This window comes from Psittacula echo, assembly GCF_963264785.1.
Source record: "Psittacula echo genome assembly, chromosome: 1".
NCBI lineage: Eukaryota > Metazoa > Chordata > Aves > Psittaciformes > Psittacidae > Psittacula > Psittacula echo.
In genome coordinates, this window is record NC_137735.1 from 73,061,090 (window position 1) to 73,072,569 (window position 11,480).

The window sequence follows — 11,480 nt, forward strand, 5'->3', positions numbered from 1 at the left end:
CTGGCCCCAGCTCCAGCACAGCGGTGCTGCACATGTGCCTCCCTGTGAGGGCACCACTGCACCTCAGTCTCTTTGACGAGGGAAGGAGAAAAACTTCTCCAATTCATTTACACTCATGCAAGAGCCAGACTGGTAAAATAATTACAAGGAAAACTCCTCACTCTTTTTTTGTGAGAGCTAAAGCTTGCAGTTTGATGTAAGTTCAGGGATTTTTGCACTTTCTTTAGGAAAGGTTTGGGCTTGTCTCTCTAAGTCCATTCTCGGTTCATCAAGCCAAGACAGCATCTTTCTCTTGCACTGTCTTTAGGGAATACTTGTGTCAGCACTGTCTGGATGGGATCCTGGTCTCAGCATCAGGCTACTCTTGCAACCTAAACATTATGCTGTTATAGCATAAGAGATATACACACTATATACACACACAAAACTGTTTTCTACCTCTTAGACTATCTGGGGACTTTAACTTATACAATATTCTGCTATCACTGTTGAAGTGTCTGATTCTTCCTGTTTCATGTGCAGCATGTTAGTTTGTTTCATCTGGCAAGCTTCTGCCTTTTGGATTGAGCAGTCATAGCCCCTTGAAGGTTTCTGTTGCACAGTTTCCTTGGACCTCTCTGCAGAGGTCCCTTCTAAAACAATGCTTTTACCACCATGGCATCTTCCAGCCCTATCTACAGGGCAAACTTTAGAATTGGTCTGGTCTATATGGGAATAGATCCAGATTCCCTGCACTTGAAAGACAAAGGCTGGCTGGGGAGCCACAGTCCAATGTGGCAGGAGGCTGAGGCCCTCCCACAGCCTACAGGCACTGTGCCTCCCAGAGCACTGCTTTGGAGGGAGGTTTGTGCCAGGAAGAAGGGCTGACAGTCCAGTCCACCCCGGATGCCAGCTGGGGTTGCGTGGCCACATGTTACCACAGCATTTTTATCCCAGAGGGTTTCCCAATTTCAACTCTCCCTTACATTAAAAGGGAAGCACCTTTATTCCAGGTTAATTATCAATTAAGTTAATTATAAAGAACTTCTTGCACTATCTCAGAGTGATGAAAGGAGTTTGCTGATGCCCTCAGTGGAATTTAAAGTATGTCTCATCATTTTATTTCCCTCGTTAACACTGACCCAAGCTGCCAATCCCTGTGTTTCTCTCATCTCTCAGTGGATTACGTTTAACTAGAGCAAATTGTTAGCTACCCAGGAGAACTAGGGCTTTGTTATTTTGGACTCATTTCACTTTGGCACACACAGCCCCATACCTTTTAATTTTACAGGTGGCAAACACCTCTCCTTTGAGTTTATTGCTTCATCTCAAAGGAGTTGTTCACATTTGTTCCTCACTGGAGGTCCCCACTTCTCTAAACTTAGGTACATGTTTTCCTTGTTTCCTCCTCTGTGCAGCTCATCAGACAGCAGGAACGTTTATCTTTCATCCAAAGTCACCGTGCTTGCAAGAGTGCAGTAAAAAGCAGTGTGAGGCCCCTCTGCTCTAGACTGCCAGGCCACTCCTTTCCCCATATCTTACCATAGTATGAGACCCGTGTCACCTGGGACAGACCTACCCCTGTTCTCCTGTGAGACCATGCCCCAAACAGCAAGGTCCGGAGCTGGAACCTGTAGCAACTACTACAGTATGAGTCCATAGCAGAGATCACAGGTTACTGACCCTTCAAGTGCATGTTTTCCAGAGGTCTATCAGTTCTGGCAATTCTAAGTATTTATTTTTCTTAACAACATTGTTTCTTTCACATCTATGACCACATTGCAAACTTACAGGATAACAGCACTTTCCGAGCCTTTTATATTCCTGTGGTTTATCTCCAGACAAGCTGGGTTTGATTTGTAACGTACGATCAGCTGGATGGGGACTTGTGGGAGTTGAAGTTCTTTGCATGGTAAAACATGAGGAAAGCTCAAAGAGAATGCATCTGCATTACCCTTCCCAAGGTACTCAGGCAGTGGAGCTGGTTAGCTGGATCTGGACCCTACGGTGAGTGGAGCAAGAAGAGAGAGATGGCAAGTAACAGAGCCTGTTCTGGTTCAAGATAAAGGAGTGGTGTCTACAGAGAAAGAGCATTACCAGAGCATGCCTTTGGGTAGTTTTTGTCTTGAACTATGGTGACAACACACAGGTCAGGGGTCTAGCCTTTGTTTCATGCCATAGTCACAAATCAGCTTTCATCATTTAGTGCCATCCATAAAGGTAAAGCTCCTAGGTTTTACCAAGAAAGCCAGAATGCTCTTCTGAAAGATGTGCCCCTTTCTGGGCCAAGGGCCTGGATCCATACTGTCACAGTAGACACATCAGGAAGCATGACTTCCTCCACTGTTGTCTGACACAGGAGTGGCAGGGCTGGAAGGCAAAGGCAGCACTGTGCTGCCCAGGGTGACATGCCTTACTTAGTCCTGATAAAGTCAGGAGAAGGCACTGGCTGTGGATTCGTACCCCCCCAGCAGCTGACAAAAATAAGATCTGTTCCTCCTTTTATGCTTTCTCTTTGTGACTTTTTAAGGCCTGATTTTACTTACATCGCTGCACAAAACCTGCAAGGTAGAGGTCTCCCTTAGACTGAAGGACTGTAGTTTCCTGTTTTGGATCTTTACTCAAATCAGTGGGAGAAAACACCTCACAATCACTTTGAATAGGGTGGGACCAAGCCTTCTGCATCAGCCCGGAGTCCACAAAAACATTCCAGCAACCTTAAGCTGGACTGATTTAGCAGAGCTCACTTCTCACCTGACATATAGCACATATAACATGCCATGATGGTTTAGAGACTCAAGCTGTCTGGAGATCTTTCCCACAGGAACATATGTGTGCCAGAATTTGTCTCCTTTGGGCCACCCACAGTGAGAAGGGATTGTATTAAAGCTGGCTCAGATTTCCCAAATTCAATTTTAGGCAAAAGAAAATTGTCAGCAAATATTTGAGAAATGCCTTGGAAAGAACTAGCCAATTGGAATATGTAACAACTAGCTCTGAATAAACATCGACACTGTACATTCTGAGGCCCAAGATACGGAAGGGCCTTCAAAATGATGCTTCTAAGGGTGAAGTTCCTTCCCCTTCCTGCCACCTTCTCTCTGTGTCTTACCAGCCAGATTTAGGGTTTACCTGAAATAGTTTAGGAGGGCTTACCTTGCTTCAGGAACAACGCTGTGATCCTATCTGGCTGCTAAAGTGCAACAAAATAAAATGCACTCAGGTTTAACACTAACATTACTGGATCCTTTCAATACAGCAGCTGTAAAATAGTGTCAAATCCAGGCGCACCATTTGATTGTCTCCCATTCAATCAACAGGCAGTTTCTCACGTGGCTGGAAGGTGACAACTCAGCTGACAGATAAAATAAGAAGAGCCAGTTAGAAGTACACATATAGATACCGAGAAATACACTTACAAGTGGCAGGTAGTAAATTCCGCTTGGAAGCAAGAGCATCATTATGCAGCACTGTGGGCAGAGCAGAAACCCTGCTCCTAAATCCCCGGAGGCTGTGGTGCTCTTGCTTGCAGCTCTGGGGTGGGTCCATGAAAAGATTGGAGCACAGCATGAAGAAATGAGGCAGCACTGGGGAGCCCTGGGCACTGCAGGATGAAGGGAGAAGGAAGCCGATAGGATTTCTCATACTGACAAGCAGCCGGAAACTGGGAGAGCTGTGACTTATGCTAAGGGCCTCAGCCGTGACTCATGACATGGGCTCCAGCACGCCCTGAAGTCCCATGGGAAAGCGCCAATGCAACTGGCTACCTTAACACAGCTGCCACCACATCAGACAGCCAAAGGTGGCAGACTCCACTGAGGCATCCTCTGAGGCATTGCCTTCCCATGGCAAATGAGAGTCTACAGTGAGGTGTGCTCAGCACCAGAGAGGAAAAAGACAGCTGCCTCTCAGAGCTTGACTGCGCATAACCCCCAACACCTTTGGGCATCTCAGCCCAAGGACTGTCAAGCAGCACACCTGCCAGAGTCCACAAGGATCAATATCCAAGGGAAGCACCACTTAAATGCCCTCCCCTTCAACCACAGGCAGGAAGAACAGGATTTTGCAGATGCTCTGTCTGTCTGCATGGACATGCAGATCCATGGCTGACTGCTGTCATCTCTAGCACACACCATCCAGCACACACCACACAGCCATCCAACACAAAATCAGTAGGCAAGCACTATGAGGAACAGCAGCCTTGGGCTTGTTATGAGGCAGCAATGGGAAACCATGGATGTTTGTTTACATCATTTATTCGGTATTTATCAAGCAAAGAGACAAAAAAATCCAAATCAGATGCAAATAACTCCTGAACTCAAAGATCTGCATCTCCCTTGAGCACACCAGTCAGCGGATGACTAAACCAGTTTTATTGTTTATGCAAAGGAAAATGTGCAGCTTCCCTTGAGTATGCCCATCTGTGTGTCTTAACCTGGAGGCAAGACTGCCAGGCTTACTGATCTCCTGGAGCTGGTATTTATTAAAGCCGCTTCCCTGGTCACTGCCCTGCCGTGGCAAGAGATTTTCACTGCTTTCTTTTCCAACTCTAAAGCACTTAATCCATATCTAGTCAATGAGATGCTCAGCTTTGTACAGTGCCCATCTTTTTGCTCATCTTTTTATGGGAACAGATGTGTTTTGATATATACATCCTATGTGTCATGAAACAACATTGTGTCCCCCCCATCTCCAGAAAAAGAGGCTTTACATATAGGGATTTCTGATGGGGTTTGTCAGCTTCTTGTGCTTGCAGTGGACTACAGTCTCCTAATGCTGTGGTACTTCCCTTGCCTTTGCCTTGGGCTGTGGTGACCAGTACTCATGTGGGGAGAACAAATTCCAGTTAACAGGCTTGTGGCTTATAAACCTCCAGCACAAAATATGCTAAAGCAAGATTCAGGCTTTACTTTTTTTGTCACTGATGCCATGACTCACAAGCAAAGCTGGAAATTCAGCTGATGAAGTGTTTTCATACAAGCAGCAATCTGGGAAGGAAAAGAGCAAGATTATTTGTTAATGGATTTGGACGGTTTTATACATGTTTTCTCATATATGAGTTAATCCCCTCACGGTATTTGTATTTTAAAGTCTTCAGTAATATTCAGCATGCTCATAGCAGAGGTCTTCCAGCCTTTGGGGTGATTTGGTGCCACAGGCACTGGGTAAGGGACACAGCCTCAACCAGAGGATGTAGCGCAATTTGGGATGTCAAGTCAGGGTCACAGCACAGGGTCCCATCTTGGTTGCCCAGCCTATGTACATGGATGTATGGGCTAAACCAGAGGTGCCAGCATAGCCAGACAGGTGAATGAAGCAATCCACAGAAACAGACAGGCTTTCCCTTGGGTAAAGTCACAGGGAGACCGAAGTTGCACAGGTCAGGAACCAGTGATGGTTCGGAGAGGCACTGTTGCTGCCCCCAAGTTCTGCAGAGCCTATACCAAATCTCTGTGGGCTGCAAGTGAGCAGGAGCACTTGCTTTTCCACTGGGCTTTTGGTCTGGAGCCCTGCTGCCTTCCCTAGGCACTTGCAAACTGCCTATCTCCAGTGACAATCCCTGCTCTTGTCCTTAGGAACTCCCCATTTTGTTCTAGGGCTCAGAGAAGAAACAAAGCACAGTGCTAAATGCTGGCTCCTGGCAGCCAAGGCTAGGGTGCCAAAACAGCAAGGGTGCTGTCAGCCCTTTAGACAATGGCTGAAGCCCCATGCGCTCATTTACCTTTGACAACAGGCCAAATCCTCATACTTAAGATACCATCACCATGCAGTTCAAGTAACACTAGGGAGATAAGGAGGGGGAAACGCTTGTTATTGGAGAGACCAGAGCTCTGTATCCCTGTAGCAATAACACTCCCCATCAAGGCCTTGCAGTATTTCTTGTCATATGTTAGTGAGGCTCAAAATCTTCCCTTTTCCCTAAGCAGTCTCTTCTGTTTACCAGTGGCATGCAATTCCCGCTTGGACTTTGGACAACCTGTGATAACACTAGCTCTGTGCTTGGCTGTGCATAGTTGTTCGTTCCCTCCCGAGTTACTAAAGTACAACAAGCCTGAGACACACACTCGTGCAAATTCTTTCGATTCCCACTTTGACTGGAGTATTCTCAGCTACACTGAAGACCTCTTCTGGTATCAGATTCATCAGAACATTCCTCACGTCTACAGCTGCGTCACAGGAAAGCTGAAAGAAAGTGTTTAAACCAGTAACTATTCTGACGGAGGCCTAGCAGCCAGGAGTAAGCTGCTGTGACACATCTGGAAGGGTTTTGGTCATTGCTTCCCATGGCAGCATTAGAAATGCAAACTGAGACCAGTCCCCATAGCCTGACGTGCTCTCATGGAGAAACTTGTGAATAGTTTTGATGGGTGTTTCCTTCCCCACAGAAACTGGCTTCTTAAAAAATTCGTTTTAAGTAGCCTGTGGCTTTTAAACAGATAGAACAGCTCTGCCTGGGAAACACTATCACATAGAGACACATCAGAAAATCTTAGACCAATCTGCCATAAGCAGTTTTGTGCTTTCCTTCAGTGCCATCAGAGCTAAGAAAACGAATAGCAGGGTGAAAGTATATTCCAGAGTTTGATTTGTTTAGGTTTTGTTAACAGGCTGTACAGTAGGGAAGTCCTGATAGACCTTAGGAGCTTAAGTGTTTTGACTTTGCCAAAGTACAATACAGATTTGAAACACTATGAGCCATAGACTCACTTAAACCATGCAGAGAGAAGTTTGCTCTACTAGGTCAAATTAACTGCTCCAGTTAAAGAAACAACACATGCAAGGTCACACCTCTGTGCCTTTACAGACAAGCTCTTGCACTGGAAGGTGCTGTGCTTGATTAGGTATTTCACACAGCCATGCCTCAGCACCAGGCCTCTTACCCATGGTACTTAGTGCACCAAGTGACTAACCTGTGTAAGGCTGTGACACTTCTCCCAGCGCCAGCCAAAATCACCCCATAGGTTACATATGGAACTATACCAATTTCTCTCCATGTCATAAGAAAAACTTAGGGTTTATCCATCTGGGGTTTTTTCAGTCCTTTATAATACCTTCCTTGGCTCGTTCTCCTTCTGGCTTCTGAATTCTTCCTCTTCTTTCCACTATTTTATTGCATAAAGTCAGCAATTAAATGCTTTGTCCTAAAAGTTCTCTACCCTCACATTTAAGCTTTAAGCTTTCCTTATGAGTAAGATAAAAATCTGTCAGCTTTTTCTTTTCTTTCCTTCAAAATTAGCAGAACTGAAACACCGTGCATCTGCTCACCCACAAAACAAAACCCCAAAATCACCTCCGTTTTTGTACTTGTTATTTTGCCATCCTGCTGCTTTCAAAGGAAACACCAACAAGACTCTACCATCAGAAGAGACCCACTACATGTGGTAACTATAAAGCCTCTGCCAGGCTCCTTTTAAGCAGGTTTTGCCCAGTGCTGAGGCTATATAAGGGGATGGGTACTGTTATTTTTTTTCAGGTTTGGGGGTTATATCTGTTTGGAGATGTGAAGATAAGGAAAAATGTTCTTAGGTGCTCTTAGAAATCTTTGAGATGCAACTATTACAGTTTCTTTTAATAAATTATTTTGATTGGTTTCTTTTTCAAAGCAGATAATTTAATATTTAAATTTTTTTTACGTGTTGGGGAAAAATGGTTTAGTAGCTTGCTTAGATATATTATCGTTAAATGAATTTGCTAGAATAGCTTTAAGTTCATGTCTCTTTTTCACTGTTTTATTAATAGTAAAACAAGTTTCATCTGTTTAAATAGCCTCGTGTTGGGGATTAGGGATGTTCATTTACGTAAACCAAGAATCCAACTTTTAGTGCTTTCCAGTGTGACACAGTTCCCAAAGACTATGTTTTTCCCCTGAAGGACTAGCAATTCTCATTTTAATGGGGAAACCTGGGCTGGAGAAAATTGTACAGTAAATTGGAGTTTGTTCTTGTAAAATGCACCCTGCTAACCTGCCATCTAGTACTACTGGGTGAAGATGTAGTCATGAGAAATTCCAGCTTTAACAGGTGTTAGTAGTAATTGAGATTGTCTCAGTACTTCTTAAGTGTGCAAGACATTCTTCTCACTATGGAGTTGTATATAAACCGTTTAAACCAAATGGCGTCTGTCACTGTAGAAAAAGTTAATTTTGTGTGATGGACTTTGATGTGTTCTTTTAATTCTACAAGTTCTTGTTCTTGCTGCTTCAGAAAGTGCTGTGATCTAAAGGGTGTCCTGGCCATTAGCTTATGTTAGTAATGCTCTTCTGTATTGCTCAACTGCTTTGCCCAAGAGCACTGTTTCAATTGCATGAAAACCCCTTGGGTGGTTTAAGCTGGAATCCCACTGTTGCTCTAGCACCTGGTCCTTGCCCAGAGGCTTGTAAAAACCCAAACTGAGGCATGGCCATTTGTTACCACCTTGGTGCTGTCTGACTGGGATACTTAGCGTACATCTGGTGTGTTTGTATATGGGAAGCTCCTCTCAGATGGAAAGCTTTGATTTGCTGAGTGGGAGGAGCTTCATGTCCTCAAACTATAGCTCTGTCAGAAAATGGGACTACCCCTTCTGTGCTGGGTTTACCTTATTCAGCACAAATGATTGCTGGTTTTAGCACTAGGTCTTGCAAACTCTTTTGGTTTAAGAAGTCATTTGATTTGGCTTAAGTGAAAAGGACCCTATAGTCAAAGGACAGCTGGTGACTAATAAGAGACTTGGTAAACAGCTAAGGAATCACCACAGGTGCCAGACCAACTTCTGTTAGTAAAAGCTGTCGCTTGAGTCTAATGAGAGACACAATTTGGGAATGTAATCAAGACCTTAACGAAGCTGCATGAATCTGAATCAACATTCAGCTCTGCTGTGCTGTCGGCTTTTAGCAATCTAATGAGTAGGTAGGAAAGGATGTGCTCCGGAAGCAGGGAGGTGGTGAGAAGGACTGTGCTCCCAGGATCAGCTTTACCACAGCTTTGTAAGGCCCAGAGGTCATAAGCTTGACATTATGAGATGGGCAAAGGCTACTGCATAAATAAATACCCACCCCCTTTGGAGAATGTGTCTCAGAGCACAAAGCAGTTGGTTAGAGATAAGCATTGGAGAGCAGGGGATGGACTTTTGTCATCAGCAGCCATCAGGTGGGAGGTGTGTTTTCACAAGCAATGACAGGAGAGGCCAGAGTCCTGCTGTGCGTTAATCCAAGGCACGTCCTGTGTTTCAGGGTGGTGCTAAATCAGATGCCTGGACTGGGTGTGAGGCGAGGAGCCACGTTCACCTGCAATCAGGAAACAGCAGCATGCACGGGTGTGGATGGGGACAGGCAGGCTGATGAGTAAGTAGTAAGGAAGTAGAGAGTGCTTTGAACAGAGATGCTCAGGCTGCATGTGTGTGTATCCAGGGGTGGATTATTCCTGGGGGACTGGACCTACAATGCCTGCATTGCTCTGCCTGCCTGATGCTCCAGGACAGCAGGGTGATTCCTCCAGGCATGGCTGACGAAGGATCTGGCCCTGCCTTCCACCATGGCTGGGAGATGGGTTTCACCCTGCCCGTTGCTTATTTCAGCAGAAAACTTGGAGAGAGAGGGTTTCCGTGGCTTAAAAGGGTGGTTATGCCCACAAGCAGTGACTGGCTGCTTTTAAAAAGAGTGGTGTAGGAGCTGTGTAGTATTACCAAGCAGTGCAAGAACTCCTAAGTCATCCTAGGGTGATAAACCAGAGTGAATGCATGCTGGATCCAGTAGGGAAAGGTCTTTTTGTAGTTCCAAACTTCTTAAGAGCTGCTTTATAATTTAAAAATTGGAGAAAGCAGCTTGTCCGTGTCATCCCAACAGGTGAGCACAGGGTGGTAACAAAATCTTTTCACACCTTGTTGTTAGACTGCTGAATTGAAGACTACAAGGGAGAGAAAACTGCTCTGAAAAGATGACAGACAAGGTCTGCAACAGCATGCAAGGGGAGGGAAAAAAGCACTACTTAGATTTGCGTCACGGAGAAAGGTCATGGAAAGGCTGTAAAATGAGAATCCCACAAGGTAGCACCGTCCTTCTCAGTCTTTGTCTTAACAACGCTAGAGATAGGAAGGGAAAAACCTGACAGCTGTAGACAGCTCTGGAGCAAAGGCATGTTCCCCATCAGACAGCTTTAGTCAGCTCACACACTTCTTTCATTGGGGGTCCCTTCCCTGAAGCTTACTGTTCGCAAAGGCTCTGGTGGCATCCCTAACACCCGTAATCTGGTTGCTTTTAAGAGCTCCGAGCCGAGGCTCAAGGAAGGCTGTAGTGAGCTCTTCCCCAAAGGAGCCTGGTGCATGATGTGAATTGTGGCAACAGCTCTGAATGTGGTGGAAAAAACTTTGGCATTTTACCAGGCAACAGCTGCTTTGCACGTTGGTGCTGATCTAGGCTATAACCTGTCACTGGGTCTAAGAGGGAGGGAGATACATAGAATTGATTTCTCCTGCTGTGAGGGAATCCTGGAGGGCTCCCCAGGTGCCCATGACAATGGCTCAGAGGTTACATAGGAGTTGAATTTCTCATGAGTTCAAGCTTGTGCTGTCCTCTCAGATCATTCATAGGACACTGCCCTGGTTTACCAAGCTCTTTCCTCTGTGAAAGCAGAGAACCAGGCTGGGAAAAGGTTGTGGCCACAGAGTCAGGCACAGTAGTTTCCCCTCTGCAGGAAAGACTTCCTCCCTCAGACAAACCCCAGCCAAAGCAGAGACCTCAATTAGTGCCTGATCAAAGACTCGAGGCATTCCCCAGCAGTATGTTATGCAAGGGTCAGGTTCTGCTGCCCTGATTCCCGTTCCTCCCCGAAACTGCAGGCATTCAGGCACATGCCTCAAATACATGAGCAGTCCCACCTACCACACTGGTGTGCCCCAGAGCATCCCGCTGGAGCAGAGCCAGCAGCTCCAGTTTAACAGGCACTGGCACCCACTGGTCCTATGGCTGGGGTCACGCAGCAGCAGAAGCGTCACCCAGGCAGTGATGCATCCCTGCCTCATGTACTTAGCTCTCTTCCTGCCTCTATAAAGGGTCTATTGGAGAGCAAGATTAGGTGCAAGATTAACCTGTGGTATTTGTTTTACTGTTTAAAAGCTCATTTATGCTAATTCAGAAGGCAGAGTACATTACAGAATCCACGCAATCCAGTGAGATTCCTAAAGCCAGCTTGTTATTTGTAAACTCTCAGGAATGACTGCACTGGACATCTCTTCCCTGCACCTGGATTCCAATCCCACCCACTCCCATCACATAAGCACCTAACAGGCAATTAAGGGCTGGGGTCTCCGGGGAAACGCAGCTCTGGTTATGAAACTGCCTTCTCCCTACAAGCCTGGGACCTGTACCAGAGCACAGCTCCTTTTCCGCCCAACACAGATTCCTCCAGCAACACTTTCCATCCCCAGGCGTGGGAATAGGCTCTAGCCACTAGACAGGTACCACTTCCTAGGCCTGCAGTGGGAGGAAGAGGACTGGAGGTGCAGGTATCGGTGCTGCCGGGCAG